This window comes from Notolepis coatsorum (assembly GCF_963971535.1).
Source record: "Notolepis coatsorum genome assembly, chromosome: 5".
In the NCBI taxonomy this organism is placed as follows: Eukaryota; Metazoa; Chordata; class Actinopteri; order Aulopiformes; family Paralepididae; genus Notolepis; species Notolepis coatsorum.
Genome location: NC_140169.1, coordinates 139,555,640 through 139,575,639, shown reverse-complemented (window position 1 = coordinate 139,575,639; position 20,000 = coordinate 139,555,640). Strand labels below are relative to the sequence as shown.

The 20,000-nt window shown below is 42.6% G+C and overlaps 1 pseudogene across 1 annotated transcript in view; it reads right to left on the bottom strand.

The window, feature by feature from the left end:
• LOC311228383 (metabotropic glutamate receptor 1-like) overlaps positions 1-19,079 on the bottom strand; it is a 40,182-nt pseudogene extending 21,103 nt beyond the window's left edge. Inside the window, exon 1 of the transcript in view lies at positions 18,326-19,079. The product of the transcript in view is annotated as a metabotropic glutamate receptor 1-like (transcript). The remainder of the gene's footprint in view (positions 1-18,325) is intronic.
• Between the last annotated feature and the right edge of the window lie 921 nt (positions 19,080-20,000).

The following is a 20,000-nucleotide window of genomic DNA, read 5'->3' as shown; positions in this document are numbered from 1 at the left end:
TTTATTTAACAGATTGCAGAAAGGGTACAATACAGTACGGCTCAATACACACAATTGTTAAGGGGATGCAGACCAGAGAAAGACGTTTGTCTTGTTTACATCAGGGTCCCCTTTCGTGACTGTGCTGCACCGAGTGAATCCACAGTCACTTGCTCCTCAATGGGAAACCAACCTAGATTTACCATGAAGGACTGGTTCTGGCCGAACCGTTTGTTATACAAGTATCACAGAGACATTACAAAGGTGCTCACAGTTGCACGAGGGGTTCGCACAGAGATACGGGATGGTTTGAAAGCTCGGCGTTGCTAATAAATATTTTTTTTATTTTTTTTATAAACTGCTCAAAGCGGCATTATTTCCGCCGTTGGGTGATCACAGCGCCTGCGCACCATCCTGTATCTCTGGATTCACTCGGTGCAGCAGCGCCGAGGCTCACCATACGAGAAATATTCAGTTTCAATCTGTTTGCGCATTTAGTATACAGTCACAGTGTTCGACTTACGTGATGATTTGCTCCATTTTGATGTAAACGCCGAAGAATAATCCTCACGAGTCACAATGTTATCCAATATCCAGCCTGAATTTTTCAAACGCTTTCGAAAAAGCCGCCTCCCCCAACATGTCGTATACGTCATGCCGACGAACCGTGGCCCGTGGGCACTGGATGAGGGAGCAAAGAGACAAGCTTGCTCCCCCAAGTTTAATAGTCCTGGAGCCCGTGCATCGTCTGCTCCGTTAAGTGGGCGCCTATGTGTGTGTGTGTGTGTGTGTGTGTGTGTGTTTGTTTGTGTTCCCGTGAAAACCAGAGTCACTTATCTATCAGCCAAACTGGGAGCATTTATCCAGGGCCCTGTCTCCTCTTAGCATGGTGTGGTTTGATTTGAGCAGAGAGAGGCAGACGCTGGCATCACACAGTCCCCTGTGCTGGTTTTCCAATAAGCCTTTGAAGATATTTTCAATTGCCTACTTTCATTCTCCCGCTCGAAAGTGGAATCATGATATCCAATTATTTCCCCACCTCTGAGGGCCGCGAGGTGAGTGCTCTGAGGGCCGCGAGGTGAGTGGTTTACCAAACAATGTTAATCTGGCTAGGTGGGCTAATTTATGCGATTGCAGACCCCTTGCTGTTGCTATGGGCAACAGGGCGCCACTAAGGCTACGTTTAGACGGAGAGAGTCTGAACAGAAACCGCAAAAGTCGTCTTACGGTTTCACTTTTAATTTTGCGTTTAGACTATCGTTTTGGGATGGAATTCTCCGTGCAGACGAGGCTGTAACGACTCCAGACGACTGAGCCCCGCTGTCACACGATTGGCGCATATGTCACATGACGTGCTGTGAAGACCCGCCCTACTCTGCCTCTGATTCGCAGACTGTGGGTGGGGAATGTGATTGGACCAAAGCAGAGTCACTCACAGACAGTGGGTCCAGTCACGCAGCGGGACAGATTGTATTTAAAAGTACTGCCAATGTAGCCTTCAGGTGATCGCCATGGATAGAATCAGACATGCTTTGTTTACGCTTCTAGGCTACTGGCGCATGCCTGTGATGTAAGCAGTACACGCGACGAGAGCCTTGACAACCCTTTCGTCATCGTTTTATGCGGTTTGACAGTTTAGATGAGAGCGGAAAGGTTTATCGTTTCTAGGAATTCCACCCTGGAAGGTAGTCTCACTTTTTTGCGGTTTCACCCCGTAAAAACACAGTTTCCGTATAAACGAAAGGCACATCCGAAAAAATATTTTTGCGGATTCACCTGCTAGCGTTTCCGTCTAAACGGGGCCTAAGGTGGCGGGGAGAGAGAGCACCGATTGTCCTAATCTGGGAGGGAACAACAGATACAGTAGGTGGGATTACGGATAGGTGGATGAAATAGGTGGTGTGGGATATTAGTGGATATCCTGATGAAGAATGTCTCAGTCAACCGAGGCTTGGATAATAACAAGGTTTATTAACCAAACAGATAGAATACATAGAGAGAATGGCTGAGGCTCTCGCCCCAGGTGATCAGCTGAAATTACCCAGGTAAGAAGCCCCAGCCATTCTCTCTATGTATTCTATCTGTTTGGTTAATAAACCTTGTTATTATCCAAGCCTCGGTTGACTGAGACATTCTTCATCAGGATATCCACTAATATCCCACAATTGGCGTCTACGAACTTGTGACGGACTTTTTGCGTCCTCCCGGCGTGCTGTATTGTTTTCAGCTATACAGAGAAAAGTGAGTATAATAGGATGGTCGACCAAAAATGTATGGAAGGAATTAAAACTTTCCCGCTTTTCTCTGTGCCAGGTGAATATTACAGAATGTTGTCAAATATTGAGATCATGGCTGAGTGAGAATAATGTGCATTAATATATCTGATCTGTATTGAGAATCGTACCGGGGAAACGCGTGTACCTGGGTCCTTATCTGGACAGATGTTCTGAAAGGATGGGTTGTCTGTGCTATTCCCGGATTTGGCTGTTGCCAAACCGAAAGTTAGGGCACAAAATAATCGGTTGTTGGTTTGCTAACCCAAGTCTAGCTGATGCAGGCTAAAATATAGGCAACAAGGCAAGAAGCGTGGGCTTATTATGATGTGATATCCATGGAAAACGCTACTCTATTGGAACCTATTAATTACCAGAGTAGCGTCATAATATTCATTGTTTCAACCTCAAACTAAACCCACAATATCTTCCATTCCTGAAAACGATGTATTTGGATTGAATTCCAATTGATTATACAGATAGCGGGAAGATGACCTGTCTCGGGAGTACGTGAATGTACATTTAACGAGTCGCAGGTCGAAGGGACCGTGAGTGTGATTAAAAGGTATATATAATCTAATATATCGCTGGTAAATTTCGAAGTCAGGTTCGGTCGTTATGATTTTAATAACGATGTGTAGTTATATATCAAGGGTATGAATGCCTTGTCGCAACAGATGTTGGACGACTAAACGTACAGCGATCCAATACAGTCAGATATACACACACGTTAACTTATATGTATTAATGTTTGTTTGTCTGTTTTAAGTCTCGTTTGTATGTGCACAAGTATTATAGGACCCGTCGCGTTGCTTTATTGAGTCAAGAACCGGCTGCGGATAGCGCGACGAGCATTGAGAGACGAGTCACCGTTATACAAAGAATAACATTGAAGTGCAGTTCACGGGAACAAACTAGGATAGTAATTTCCGGATTCCGCAGAACACCGGCCCACGGGAACGGCCATTTGGGGAAGTATAGTTTTATCGTTTCAGGTTGTTTACGTTTCACATATGCACAGGCGCGTTCATTCGGTAACAAAACGCTGGTATAGGAATTCCAGGCTATTGAGAGCTCGTGGGAAAAATACTGTATGAATTACAAAGCGTTATTTCCGAGGCGAATGAGAACACACGAACGTCGCATGGAGCAATGACGTGACGCTATGCGCGCCGTGAAGTTATTATTTTATATTAAACTATCCATAAGCGAACGTAAAGTGTAATGTACCCAAGGCCAAGGGTGCGTGAAATCCACGTGTAGTATATGTTTTATTTGTATATGTATGTGCGCGCTGCTATTGGAAAATGTTGAGTTGAGGTGGCGAGATGCGGGTTGCTGACGACACGTAACGGATCCAACCCAACACAACAGCTGTCCCCGGTGAGTATAAAAATCATAAATATAGATGCATTGATTGATTGAAAACTTTATTAACAGATTGCAGAATGGGTACAATACAGCACAGCTCAATACACAATTGTTAAGGGGATGCAGACCAGAGAGAGACTTTAGTCTTGTTTACATCAGGGTCCCCCATGTTCAATACCAGATTTGTTTACATCAGGGTCCCCCATTTTCAATTTATCAGAACATATTATGACATACATGACAGACAGATAGTCAGTACTGCTACATCTGTACATTTATGACATACCAGATTTGCAAATTCAGTACTTTTTGTGATACAAAAGGAGTCAAGAAAAGGGAGTCATTTGACGTAGAAACTGTACATATACACAACTATCAGTTAAAGCAAATTACAACTATCTCAGATCACTTGAGTGTTTATGTGCTTTAATTTACACATTATAAGTCACATAAAGCTAATTACAATGTCTGTTTCAGAATTATAATACATCTGTGGGCGTACCGGTCATACTGACCATGGGAGCTAAACAAACACTTCCGGTTCCCAATATATGGCAGTACAGGAATTGTAGTCCACATAAACAGCGTTAGATTAGACTTTATAAGCTTTCAATGTTGAAAACTTGGAACACAAACAACATAGATCATGTTTAAAAGTAAGATGTTTAGGTTATATTCACTTGAGTTAATGTGTTTATCTAAAGAACCAATGAAAGATAACTAGCCCTTTCCATTGTAAGACATTTTAAACATGATTCAAAATGTGTGGGTCCACATTCATATGCTTGTGTACATATGGGATATGATTGATAAATGATAACACTATCATTACATCCAAGAACGGGATGGATGAGATCTAGCTAATGTTTGTTGAGCACACAGACAGTCAAAGAGGATTCACCCAGGTTTTAGAAAAGAGTGGAAAATTAACATGTGTTTGTATTTACAGATCTGGCTCTGAGGCGAGATGCAAAACAGTGAATGACTACACCCAAATTGTATCACAAAAGACAGAAAATCCAACAATTTGCATGTCAACCGAGAGACAGTGCAGAGCTGAGAGACAATCGATTGACCATTTGGAACAAATCTACATCCAAAACACCCACATGTAAATTTCTTCAGAGTGGGCACTTGGGAGACAAAGCAATGCAAATGCCTGCACTCGTGACCACAGACTTGATGAACTCACCTAGCGGTGGATGGCAACAGAGAACCACTTAATTAACATGAATTAGACACCGGTGATGAATTTGCAGTTATGAAAATCTACCTAACTCCCATACTAACAATAACTAACCAGTCGTTTTCATCATCTCTTTTCAAAAGACACATGAATTAGAGAAGTGCCCGAGATGAAAGATTAATGATGAAAACAACTACTTACAATCCCCTCCTTCTATTCTCTGTTTATAACCAATAACATGCATGACTTTCCTTAGACTATTCTTTTAACAACTAATACTTTCCATGATTGCAAAATTATCAACCACCAAAATTGCAGCACAATTATCTAAATGTACAAGATATCAACAACATTGATCATTTAGCTGACACTTTTATCCAAAGCGACTCACAGGTTCTGTACGACAGGACATCAGGCAAGGCACACCTCTATCAGCTGAGTAACAATGGTCATCAAAGTGTTGAGTGCTACAGTGTAGATTAGTTTATTAGGACAAATGCATGACAGTAAGGTTAGTTAAAACGTAGATGACAAAACAAATGATTGTTTTTCATGCAAAAATTAACTGGCTACCTAGATTTTATGTTTTTTCCCCATGCTATGCTATGATGAGCCATACTGAGATGTGAAGAACAACCGAGAAGTCATGGCGAGGTAAGTATCTTGAAGAAGCACACCATCGTACGCGGCCTGAGGTAAGATCAACTTCAATTTAAGACCATCAGAATATGAAGACAAGGAGCTATTTTATCTGATTCAAGACTTTGGCCATTCATTTACAAATTTTATTTAAAGTGTAATGCTGGAAGATCTAGTTAGATACAAGATCTGATAAAATTGTAGTGAATGTGACCTTCTTGACGTAAGGAATCACTGCTAATGCAATTGGCTTGCATTTCCTATTGTCAATTAAGTGATTGTATTTAAAATGAAATGAATTAATCCCAAAATGATTTTCCACTTTAGCAGAAAGGCGTTGAATCATTTATGTGAGGAGTTTTCTAAGGCAGTGTTTATCACCCTCAGATCACGAATTGGTGAGAGGACAGGACGAGTGAGACGATGCGCGACCTGAACCACGAAGCTGCGGACACAACCAATGACGATTCGGACAATAAGAAGAGATCTAAAGACGATAAAGGGCGAGAATGTCTCCTTCACTATCGCAGCAAGCGGGCAGCCAGAGAGACGGTATAGGATTACTAATGCTTTCACCAGCCAAGAAATAGGCCTGTCGCAGTACACCTACCCCATCGCCAAGCTGATGGATAAATATGTGCACCTGCGTCAACTACCTATCCCGCTCATAGACGGTGCCACCCCGACCCTGCTGATAGGCTCCGACCATGCAGACCTCATAGTCCCGATAGACCGGGTCCACACAGGGCCCAGAGGCTGTCCTGCAGCAGTCGAGACCCGCCTAGGATGGACATTACAAGGCCCCCTCGCTAAGTCTCTTAACCGAACAGCAGCCACTAGCTGCCTCCACTCCAGAGTGACAGAAGAAGACACCACCCTCCTACAGCATGTCGAGAGGCTATGGACACTAGAGACAATGCCCTTTAAGAACGAAAAGAAAGACATTCGTTCCAAGGAAGACATTTACGCCATAGCACTCCTCGAGCAAGGGACAAAGAGAGTCAAAGTCAATGGAGTGATGAGATACGCAACTCCACTCTTGAGGCGAGAGGGTATGCCCACCTTCCACGCCCCAAAAGAAGCGACGGAGCGGTATCTATTGAACACAGAGCGGCGCCTAGCCAGAGACCCCGCTCAAGAGACTGTGTACCGCGCTGAGATTAACAAGCTAATCACAGCGGGACACATAAAGAAAATTGACAACCAGAGGCGACGACAACAACCGTGGGAGAACCATCCAACCCAGCCCACAGACATCCCCAAGAAAGTGGAGCAGGGGACCACGAAGGAGACTGACCAAGGAGACACTGACGAAGAGGAGATCAACCTTTTGACAGCCTCCACCCCGGCACTGCAGACCAAACCCATCACCTGCAGATGGGAACCAAGTCCCCGACCATCAAGGTGGATTCCCATGACAAGATTGTCATCCGTGTGAAAAAGAGCGTCCTACTGACTAGCCACTACACCGGCGGGCCCTCGCCCTCCATCAAGTGGTACCGCAATGACGAGGAGAGGACAGCGAAACCAGCACAACACATTCAAAAACGCCCTGACCACCATGTCTCTGGGCCTGATGGGAGCCAAGCGTGAGCACAGTGGCAGACATGTGATGGTGGTGGAGAACAACATAGGCTGCAGGAAAAGACCACTATAGTTGACTGCTACCGGTGACCCTTGACAAGGTACACAGGGAGCGGACGGCGACCTCCTGTAGGCCCCCTCTGAATGAACGACGACCAGTGAATGTTCCCGACTGCATCGTCAAGAAGAGACATCATCAGAGACCTGTAGACCAAGAGACTTCTGAACACACATTGTCCACATTGTTATGTATGTATTTAATTTTTACTGTGTTACTGTTTGGCCCTGCCACACAACAGACCGAGAACAGATGATCAACACGACACAGCAACTGTCAGATTCACAAACAAGAACTGTTTCACAGAGTTCATATGTATCTGGAAAATTATGGACTAAGAATATGATGAAATACAATCAGTAAGATTGCATTAACCAATTTTATAATAGCAATGAGAAATGATCAGAGAGTCACATTGCAAAATGCTATTGTTAAACAGGGCAGAACCAGTTGGGTTGTTCCAAGACACCAAGTTTGGTTACTGTATTACATCACATTTGAATTACTTAGGTTACAAAATTGTATTGTCAGACAAGAAAGAATCAGTTGTTTTATTCTTTCATAGAAGAGGACATGTAACGTTGTTTTGCACCTGTATGGTGAACCATTGATAGTATATGCACTAGAATTACATACAGAAGCGATGCATAAGACGTTTTATCTCCTCATTTATAGAGAAGAAATGGAGAAAATTGCCTGATTCTAAGTAAAGACCAACAAAACTGAGGCAATCACAGATGAAAGTGACACTCAAACTCAGGTTAAATACAACTGGATCCTAAGTAATTTAATCATGTTAGTTTTATTAACCACCAGGTTAACGGTTGTTAAAATGTTTTTGTACACATTAGCCTTATGTGCAAATCCTATTCCTAATAATTATGCACACGATTTTGTTTTTCACCCTGTGCACTCTGACCACACAGAGACAGTGCTCACATGTATGTAATAGTTGTATTACTATGCCTGTATGCACAACCATCACATTAGCTCCCCTGAATCACGACATGAACGACTGAAGGTATGCCAAGATATTTGCACAGCTATAGCTTCTAATGATTATGTTAATTGTTGTTTGATATCAGAGTTGAGGACCACTCATTGATATAGATATTTTGAGCGATTAATAAAAGAAAATGGTGATATCTATTCCCACATCTCTGATATCAAAATAACACAGACCGCAGTCCAGTCGATCATGTCATGAATCAAGTATGTAAATAATACTATTTTAAACTATTAGGCCAACCAACAGAACACATTGGCCAACATTTTCATTATTTTAATTATTTTCTATTTTCTGATAACCGATGGATTACATCGGTCCCCACTTTTACCTGTTCCAAACAATCCTGGTATATTATACATTAATCTCACCCACATTATAAGAAAGAAAAGTGAGTATTGTGGTATAATATATTGTCCTCATGTAAATATATCCCCCTCCCCTGTATCCCCTTACCTATGCCCCCCCCCTCTCTGTGGAATAAGATATCCCCCTCCCCTGTATCCCCTTACCTGTGCCCCCCCCCCCTCTCTGTGGAATCACCCCCCTCCCCTGTGTCCCCAAACCTGTACCCCCTCCCCCCCATCTGACCTATCAAATGGGACCACACCCCCTCCTGTTAACTATATAGATCTCCTCTTGAGATCTATCTGGGTCTTTTACCTGGGTCACTTCAGCTGACTACCTGGGGAGAGCCCCTCAGCCATTCTCTCTATGTAATCTATCTGTTTGGTTAATAAACCCTTGTTATTATCCAATCCTCGGTTGACTGAGCACATTCTTCATCAGGATATCCACAAATATCCCACAGTGGAATTACAAGGTGGTTCATCAAAGGCAATTGTGCTGAGTCAGGTGGGTTGTTATGTCGGGAGTCATTTCAGTCACGAGGGATAATTGGTTGTTGCTCCCAGTATGTACCTGTATCTGTCACCAAATCAGTCTATAGGAGTAATTCCATGTTTCAAATAAGAATGAATTAAATTAAATGTGATTATTATCATTGCTTATGCTGCTGTTTTCTTTTTTAATACTATTTTTATTGCTTTCTTTTTTTGTCCTATTTGATGTGACAATAATGAAACAGATTCTAATTCTGATTCTGAATATCCCCCTTAGAACATAAAGGGAAATATATAACCTATGTGTTAAATTATACATCTGTTTTGGGTATAATCTTAACATGGCATTCCTTTCTAATTAACACCAACAATATAACTCAACCACTCTCAGCTACTATAACTCAACCACTATCAGCTACTATAACTCAACCACTCTCAGCTACTATAACTCAACTACTATAACTCAACTACTATAACTCAACTACTATAACTCAACTACTATAACTCAACTACTACAACTACTATAACTCAACTACTATAACTCAACTACTATAACTCAACTACTATAACTCAACTACTACAACTACTATAACTCAACCACTCACAACTACTATAACTCAACCACTCACAACTACTATAACTCAACCACTCTCAACTACTATAACTCAACTACTATAACTCAACTACTATAACTCAACTACTATAACTCAACCACTCTCAACTACTATAACTCAACCACTCTCAACTACTATAACTCAACTACTATAACTCAACCACTCTCAACTACTATAACTCAACCACTCACAACTACTATAACTCAACCACTCTCAACTACTATAACTCAACCACTCTCAACTACTATAACTCAACCACTCACAACTACAATAACTCAACCACTCTCAACTACTATAACTCAACTACTATAACTCAACTACTATAACTCAACCACTCTCAACTACTATAACTCAACCACTCACAACTACTATAACTCAACCACTCTCAACTACTATAACTCAACCACTATAACTCAACCACTCTCAACTACTATAACTCAACCACTATAACTCAACCACTCACAACTACTATAACTCAACCACTATAACTCAACCACTCACAACTACTATAACTCAACCACTATAACTCAACCACTCTCAACTACTATAACTCAACTACTATAACTCAACCACTCTCAACTACTATAACTCAACTACTATAACTCAACTACTATAACTCAACCACTCTCAACTACTATAACTCAACCACTCTCAACTACTACAACTCAACCACTCTCAACTACTATATATATATTTTAATTACATTTTTTATTTAGCCTTTATTTAACCAAGTTTGTCCCAATTGAGATCCAGGATCTCTTTTACAAGGGAGACCTGGCCAAGAATTAGCAGCAACGCAAAGTTTCAACATACACACATTGACATTACAGATAAAAGTAACATTACAAAATGGTAAAATAAAACATTTGCACACAGAAAACGTGGTTACAATAAGCTTCACCATAGCCTTAAATAAATTTAGTGTTACCAAGCTTTGGATCTTCAGATCGGACTGGAGATTGTTCCATGCAGTAGGTGCGGAAAACCTAAAATTTCTTTCCCATTTCTGTTCGGACATTGGGAACAGCAAAGTGCATACAAATCCTTCAAACGGAGATTGTAATTTCCACCATTCAACTTTAAAAGAGACGATAAATAAATCGGAACCATACCAAGAATGGCCTGCAGTGCACGGCCACAGTCTCCAAATAATCCCCCCCCCCCCCCCCCCTAGGTCTGCTGAAGATCAGATACATGACACCCCCTAGCTGTCGCCTCTGGGCACTACATCGCCCACACTCACTCTCCGTATGCTCCATCCACCCCGACCTGTTGACCTGTCTGCCTCCCACAAGGTGGGTTCCTCGGCTCTCTCTACCAGCCTGGGTCATCCTTCTGCGTGTCAGGGTCCCAATATCGCCCCACAATACTACAAATCAATCTTCCAGATATCCTGCAGTACCCATGGCTTAAGTCCTAGGAGGGGGGGGGGGGGGGGCAGCCTGTCAATCGTAATTGTGTTTTAGCGAGTTTAAAGAAAGGCAGGAGTCTAAACACGTCATAGTCACTTGTCAGCTCCTGTATGAGCCACATAATTACTGACTGCTGCTGTTAATTTTCTTAAAATAATGTGCAGTTTTTATTTATTAATTTTTTGTGGGTTTTGTTTTTTTGTTTATTGTAATTGCTGTGTTGTTGACACGTCTGGGGACTACAAATGTGCCTCTTGGCTAACTCTGACACCGGTAATTATATCGAAGTGCGAACTGGAATGTTGATTGACGTGTATTGCCCCTCCCAAATAAGTAGTAAATTATTATTATTATTACTTGCAACGTCTATGTATGCATCACACCTCTGTTTTCATCTCCTACCTTCGGCCTCTCCAGAAGAAAATTATAAGATGTTAGAAGTTGTTAGAATAAGATAATTATTACACATTATTAATGCTGTGTCAGTTTGGGAAATGTATTCGCGATGGAGACGTGCTTCTTGTCTCCAGCAATGGAGGGTAAACGAGAGACTGGCGGTCACGGCTATAAGTGGGGTAAGAATTGATGAAGATCACAATGTTAAATGTATTGAACAGTGTTGTAGTCGAGTCACTAAATCTCGAGTCCGAGTCGAGTCTCGAGTCCCGAGTGGTCGAGTCCGAATCCAAGTCCAAGTCACCAAAGAAGAGCACATTGACTGCCACGCTGTTTTCCCATCTTTACTCCCTGGCGCCAGCGTTGTTGACCATTTTCACGATGTTTGCGGACCCATCGTATATTCTATATTATAGCTATGGAGACAATAGTATGGCTCATTTGACAGGCACTATTTATAGTCCAACATGGACAAACCAGTTAATTTCTACATCCTTTCGTTTGTGCGCTATTCCATCGCCCCTTCAAAATAATCCAGTCTCATTTTCTAGATAGTGAGATAGGACGTGTTATATGCATATGCGCAAATCGTTCTGGTTGCTCCCCATTACCAGAGTCCGAGTCCAAGTCATCAAGATTGAGTCCACTCCACAGATGTCTGTTGAAGTTTGAGGTTGTAATGTCCCAGTCTTCTCTTCAATAGTTGGTTTACATATCGAACATCTATTAGTGGTCTTGCTGGAATTTGATGTTAAATCCGTGTAAGCAAAGCGCACATTTCGGGGCGTCTCTTATAGGGATCTTAAGTACTGAACGTGAGGGTATCGACGTGAATCTGCATGTAGGTGGAACACACGTGTCTGCCCTTTCACAAAATTAAATAATGTTACGGTATCAATATCTTATGCCAAATGATTAGGGCGTATTACAAAAAAAAAGATAACGAAATAACTGTATATATCAATTAACAAGTCCGAGTCCTCGTCTACACCTTCCAAGTCAGAATGCAGTCAATGCTCGAGTCCAAGTCGAGTCACAAGTCCTGAAAATCAGTCCAGGACTCGGACTCGATAATTACAGTTTCAGTTTGATATCACAACTACCATGCGATCCAACACAGTGACCATCAATTAGATTGGAATGTTTTTTCCATAGCTGAGCAGATATATTGTAACCAAAATCAATATGAGGTCAAGCTGATTATCATGGCCAATCACAGTTGGAAAGAGTGCATGAAAATGGTCCTTGGAGACTAAATCAAGATTGAATTGCGTTCGCACACCTCGCGGTATAGCACCCGAGGTGTTGCGCGACCGGGTGGTACATTGTGGAGCTTTTTTTTGGGGGGGGGGGGGGGGGGCCTGAAAGAAGAACGCCGCCCGCAAATTCATATATAGTAGTGATGCACCGATGTGAAAATTGTGGCCGATACCGATAACCGATATTAATATTGCTGTTCTGGCCGATACCGATATTTACCGATGTCGATATCTCTGTATAGAAAACACTTTTTTATGATAATCAAATAAAGAGCTATTTTCCAAAACGCAAACATTTTTTACTTTTGTAACTTATTTTCAGAAATGACTGATATTTTGAAACTATTTAAGGCCAAAACATGTAAAAATAAAAAAAAAAGATAAAAAAAAAGAAACAAAAAAAAGAAAAAAAAAAATAATATCGGCCCTATCTTGATATCGGTCCGATACCGATGTGTAAAAAAACGGCCATATCGGCCGATATTATATCGGCGGCCGATATATCGTGCATCACTAATATATAGTATTACTACGGCCTGGGACACAGTACGATCATTATTTAGCATGATAAACTATCTTCCAAACTCTATGGACTCTCTCCCAACTCTCTCTGGAGCAGCTCTAGACTCTACAGCCAGTGTTATAGTCGAGTCACTAAATCTCGAGTCTGAGTCGAGTCTCGAGTCCCCAAGTGGTCGAGTCCGAGTCCAAGTCTGAGTCACCAAAGAAGAGCACATTGACTGCCACGCTGTTTTCCCATCTTTACTCCCTGGCGCCAGCGTTGTTGACCATTTTCACGATGTTTGCGGACCCATCGTATATTCTATATTATAGCTATGGAGACAATAGTATGGCTCATTTGACAGGCACTATTTATAGTCCAACATGGACAAACCAGTTCATTTCTACATACTTTCGTTTGTGCGCTATTCCACGCTAAACATCGCCCCTTCAAAATAATCCAGTCTCGTTTTCTAGATAGTGAGATATGACGTGTTATATGCATATGCGCAAATCGTTCGGGTTGCTCGCCTGAAACCTATATTATTTCCAAATCAAAGGTATATACCAATATAGATGTTTCTTCACAAAATCATCAAGGGGGGGGGGGGGGTCGTTTTACGAAGCTGCGATCATTACCAAAAGCATGTTTTAGGTTCGGTAAAATACGACGCTGTGATCAATACAAAAGCATGTTTTAGGTTCGGTAAAATAGACCTAAAATAGACCTTACCTTAGTCAGAAGGTACTCCAAAATGAATAATCCCAGTAGTTCCATTGCGATTGCCATTACTGGTGTGCATTGGGCCTGGCCTATAATACGGGAAACAATAGGTTTCAGGCAAGCAAATCGGCGACAGATAGCTGTGTGCTGATTCACTTTGAGGGGGAAGGGATTCCTGCAGTCGGAGGGACTGAGGCACTGAAAGACAACTGAGAGACCCAGCTCAAAAGGTAGGCGATACTGCCACCTGTCGGGATTCGATCGTCATTGCAATTATAACTTAGACAGCGGTGCCAGGGAGACACAGGCAGGTCCGCGTGAGTGTTTAGAATGGGAAAATCGAAAACAAAAACAAAAGATTATCTAAACCCGAGAAATCTCGGGTTTGGCGCAGAAAGAGCTAATTAACAAGTCCTTGTCTACACCTTCCGATTCTGAATGCAGTCAATGCTTGAGTCCAAGTCCGAGTCATCAGTACTCAAGTCCAAGTCGAGTCACGACTCACAAGTCCTGAAAATCAGTCCAGGACTCGAGTACTACAACACTGTCTACAGCTATAGGTGTTACCTGTTGACATCATACTGTACATTTCAATCTCCACTCTATCTGGAGCAGCTCTGGACTCTACAGCTATAGATGTTACCTGCTGACCCATCATACTGGACGTTTGAAACTCATGTCTCTGATGGCTGGGTTTAGATTAGATTAGATTAGATTAGATTACATTACATTACATTAAAATGTATTGTCATTATACAGCACAAGTACAGTGCAACGAAAAGAGGTTTGCACTATGGTTGGATGCCAAACCTCTTTTCGTTGTACTGTATAATGACTTCAATCTAATCTAGTCTAATCTAAGCCCAGACAGAGTTGTGGGAAAGAGTTTTTCATGTTCACACATGTAGATTGGACTGTCCCAAGGCCGTATGCATACTATATGCATGGTTTCTTAAATTGGCATTACCCTTTGAAGTCCTTGAAGAGGATTTTATTCTTATTTTTAAATGTTTACAAGACAATAACATAACTGCAGTCATGAAGGTGTAACTATGCTCTTGGGGGGGTTTCTGACGTCAAATGGGTGTAATAAAGAATTGCCTGTCAAATGAAATCAATTTGACTAAAAGAATATGTGATATTTGATATTGTGATAAAATTATGATAATTGTGATAATTTCACAATAATCATAATTTAAATGAGCAGTGAGGTTCTTGACAATAACCATCATTTATCTTTCCCTCGGGTAGCACTTGTGTTGTGTTTCAGGCTGCCGTACTACACACTCAAATCCATTACATTGCCTGGTATGAACTGTCTTCCGTGCAACGACTACTACTATGCTGCAGTACTGTATGCTACCACTGCTAAAGTCTGTCTAAGGAGAAGTCAGTTCATTCTGCTGCCATTCTGATAACAGCAACTAAATGGTGGTAAATAAATGGTAAATGGTGCATTCATATAACAGATTTTTATCCAAAGCGCTTTACAATTTGTTGCTCACATTTTACCCATTCACTCACACATTCACACACCAATGGCGGAGGCGACCGCATGCAAGGTGCCGACCTGCTCATCGGGAGCAGTTAGGGGTTAAGTGTCTTGCTCAAGGACACTTCGGCGCACTGCCCGGGAGGAGCGGGAATCAAACCGGGAACCTCCGGATTACCAGACGACTGCCCTACCTCCCTATCCACTGTCGGCCCTAACAAGTAACAACTAACAAGACTAACAAGACCTGAGCCCTGTCTCTTTGAAGGGGGAGTCCATATCTAAGATTCTGTCATACATACTATTGTTGTTGTTTTTTCATATTTGAAGTTACTGGTAAACACAGAATCAATTAATTTGATCAAAAAGGGACAATTCTATGAGAGAAAAATGCCCTTTTCCCCCCACTTAGACCAGTTTCTACACCATGCGCCATCCAGTCGTTTCTGCCACAGAGTCCTTAGTTACCATGGCAACCACTCGCCCCCCGAGATTCCCATTATTTTGGCAGAGATCATGTCGTAATACATTTGTATTATTATTTATTTAACCTTTATTTAGCCAGGTAAGTCTCATTGAGATTAATAATCGCTTTTGCAAGAGACCCGGTCAAGACAGCAGCATTTAAAGTATCCATTAAAGTTACAGACACTGCCACATAAAACAAATGGAGAATAATATACAAAACACTTTAAAAGTCAAGTGTTCAGGGGGCCGGGGGATAGTGAGATATTCAGAAACAGAGACGGCTCCCGGCTGACTCTGTTTCCAGGTCTTTCATTAATGTTTTAAATTCATCAAAAGTCATCCGATTTTACAGCCGCACGTTAGCTTGCAGCGTGTTCCAGGAACAGCGATGCGTTGCTCATGGGACGAGATTGCACTCCCGGCAACCTATAAGTTTTGTGAGCAGAAGCGCGTGCACGCACGTGCACACAGGAATGCGCTGCACTCGACTGATGCGCCAACTCGCAGTACACACCTGGCTACTTTGCATATCAATAGCGGCGGTCGTCAGGTGTTACATTCCATTCGTAGAGGCAATTAGGCATTGTTTTTAGTCTGTCCTTATGCGAGGGAACATTTATGCGCATGCGCGGGAGGGAGCGCGCGTGCATGTGGCGTCATTAGCGTGCGTGCAGCCTGTGTTGATATGAGCATCGCAACACTGTCCAGGAAGAAGTGGCGGGATACCTGGTAAGAGCTAACTTACCTAGTTCTACACTGACCTCGAGTACAGATAACAAGTACAGGTCAGACGGGCGTATAGGCTAGCTGCCAATGTTGCGTGATATGAAAGTGTGTTACATTTTATAATTATAATTTTACAATTATAATTTTCCTCAACATAAAAAAATAAGTATTTTCTCTGAATATGTTTGTTTTGTAGAAAGTAGCTTCATTGTCGCTGCCATCTTTAGTGTTACCGATTTCTCCATTTAAAGTGTGTCTCAAAGAGTGTCTCTCTGCTACTACTAATACTACAACTATTGTATAAGGAAAAACCATGAACCCCAATGGAGGCCTTTCATGGAATGTTTAAAATGCCCATTTACCCTCCATGTTGGAAGAAACAACGGTTGCCATGTGCACAACCACGGTTGCTATGAGAAATATATCAACATACATTTAAAAAAATTGGTGTTTTATTACTGGATCTCATAAACAAATCACAGTCGAACAGTAATATCATGCTTTTCCAATGTTTTACCTACTCCATCACTGCACGGAAATTGTACATTTTCTTTAAAAGGTGGTTACCAAATGGTTACAGGCAGCCATGTTGGACGAGAGGGAACAACACAAAAATTCCGTGCAAGGCCTCTATGTCCTTGTATGACAGCGAGCCAGTTTAATGTAATATGTAATAACGTATTCTCTATAGCCTATAGAACTTTTACGAGGGGACACCCATTGCTGAAGGAGCAGTCTGCAGCAGTAATATATATAATGCTTTGGAACGGCATTGGTGAAACGGTTCTAATTGAGTATGGATGCGAATAAGGATGCAGCTATTTACAATCAGAGAGAGGGGGCTGACTAATTAAATGTGTCCCATTTCTAATCCTCCTATACCTACTTATACACCTGCAGATAACCCATATAACTATGTTGTACTGTACATGCATGTATAATAATTCTGTACCGTATATATATAAATGTATTCTTACAGTATATATATATATATCCACATCTGTCTGTACATACTGTACTTGCACATAATCCTTTTTATACATCTGTAGATACTATATCTATATCTGTACATATCCCTAGTAGCCAGCATGACTACTACTATAGTGTCTTTATACCTGTATCACTGACTGTACATATTAATTGTACAAGTCTGTATATATACATTTGATTAGCACCAGTAGTACTAATTTATATATTTTATATGTAGTTTAATCACCTGTACATTGTATATTACTATTGCACTTTACTGTTACATTTGCACTCTGGTTGGATGCCAAACTTATTTTCGTTGTACTACTTGTGCTGTATAATGACAATACATTTGAATCTAATCTAGTTTCCTTGTATTCTCATGATTTACATTATGGTCAAAGCCACAGCTCCTTGGCCGCATGGTTGACATTTAATGATAACCACCTGCTTTTTTTATTAGTCACTTATTCTTTACGATCAAGGTCTGCAATCGCATGCTATGAATTGACAATATCAGAGGCATGATAGAGGATCATTAGGGGCAAATAAACTCACGAGTGCAAAGGTGAAAAAAGGCCACATCGACCACAAGGATGTATGTGATATGGGCATTTGTGTGGTTGAGGGTCGGTTTTGACCTTTTGAGTAGGCTGTACACAATTTTGCCGACATTATATTGGTCATCTCCACAAATGAATAATGGAAATAGGCGTTACTTTATAGATGGGTGGTTCAACTTGCCTCGATCCATGTCTCACGCGCTCTCCTTCCCCTCACACTTGCTCCCAACACACTGACCCCATGCAGCCAGGCAGTGACTCACCTTCAGTGTGCACCGCCGACACATAGGTCCAGTTGTAGCGTTTGACGATGTCCAGCATGGCCCGGGCCTGCAGCGTGTCTGAGGGCACGACCCTCAGGAAGTACTTGAACAGAGTCTTGTCGCTCAGGTCGATGCTGGTGGCGGAGTATGCGATCTGCGGGATGTTGAACAACTGCAGCAGGTTCTGCACCTGGATGGCCACCGAGCTGGACCCCGGCCCGATCACCCCGGCGATGGGCTTCTTGGTGGGCGGCGGCTGGTTGGACGCCGCGTCGTCGATGCAAAACTTGGACGCGCCGTCCTTGTCGTCCCGGATGGAGATGAGCGAGTCCCGGATGAACTCGATGCTCTGCTCCAGGGCCACGGAGGAGTGCCAGCAGGAGTCGCGGATCTCGCAGCCCAGGCTGATATTGGGCAGCAGGTCGGGGTCGCTGTTGATGGCGGTCCAGCGCGTGGAACATGGCCTCCACCCTCTGGATGCCGTACTGCTCGCGGACGTCGCCGCACTTCCGCTCGGGCCACTTTCTCCCGCCGACGGCTGGTGGTGGATGGAGAAGAGGGCGCCGATGATCACGTCGCCGTCCATGCGGGCCACGGAGCGAGGCGCGGCGCGGGGCACCACCGATCGCTCGTAGACGCCGCTGCCGTGAGCTGAGCGCACGAGGAGGACATCGAAGAGCAGCAGGGCGGGGAGACACAGCAGGGGCGTGAAGGAACCCATCTTTACGCGTGGTGGTGCCATATTATTCCACATCGCGTGATGATGAGCAGTGCCACCACCTGTGCGCGGGCATTATTATCTGCTCGTGCGGCTGGCAGTCGATTAACCGAGACGTTAGGCTTGTCAGAGTCAGTGTATATCCACGTTTATTATTAACCCAGTGACCATGATCGGTGATGAGCACAATGCTGGAGCGTATCCACGACGCACACCTGCAGAGGGGGTAAGAATGATAAGCAGCCGTGAAATGCATGTCGATATACAAACCACGGTTGCCGATCAAAAAAACAAAAAACCTAGTGCCTTCCAGGCTATAACAAGTGTGCCTTCAAGATAACATTGTAACGTGTACTCCACACAGTGTATATATATTCTTGGTTTTGATGTGAAAACTTGAAACAATATTTCGTTATTGATTATTATTATGGCCATGCAGTGACAGAACAGAAGGCACATCGTTCACTGTCCATTGAGGAAATCTGACAGGAGCTGCGCGGCTGAGACCAGTTTCAGCACCCTGGACAGCGCACCCTGGAACTCTGCTGGAATGCCTTTGGGACAGGTGGCTGACAGACAGCCAGGCTATTATACATGATATACAAATGATTTGAACAATATGTCGATTTTTTTTCACAAGTTGTCTCGGCAGTCCTGTGTCGTGGCTATATGGTGTGAATTTCAAATATCACCGCGGCGTGCACTGATTTGCGTGCAAATCCGTTTAATTGATGCACTATGTTGTATTATAAATGCAGCCGGCATTGTACTGCCGCCGTCGTCGTCATCTCAATTAAATCTAAATTAAATGCAGTGGTGCAATAGAAATAAAAACATATACATGTCCATGCAGGGCTGTGTCAAATATGTCCTATGGAAACTGTCACACCTTGCATTCCACCCTGTCGCTCTTGTCGTTTGTTAAAGAATCAAGGAGCAAAAAAATCAAACTTGGGA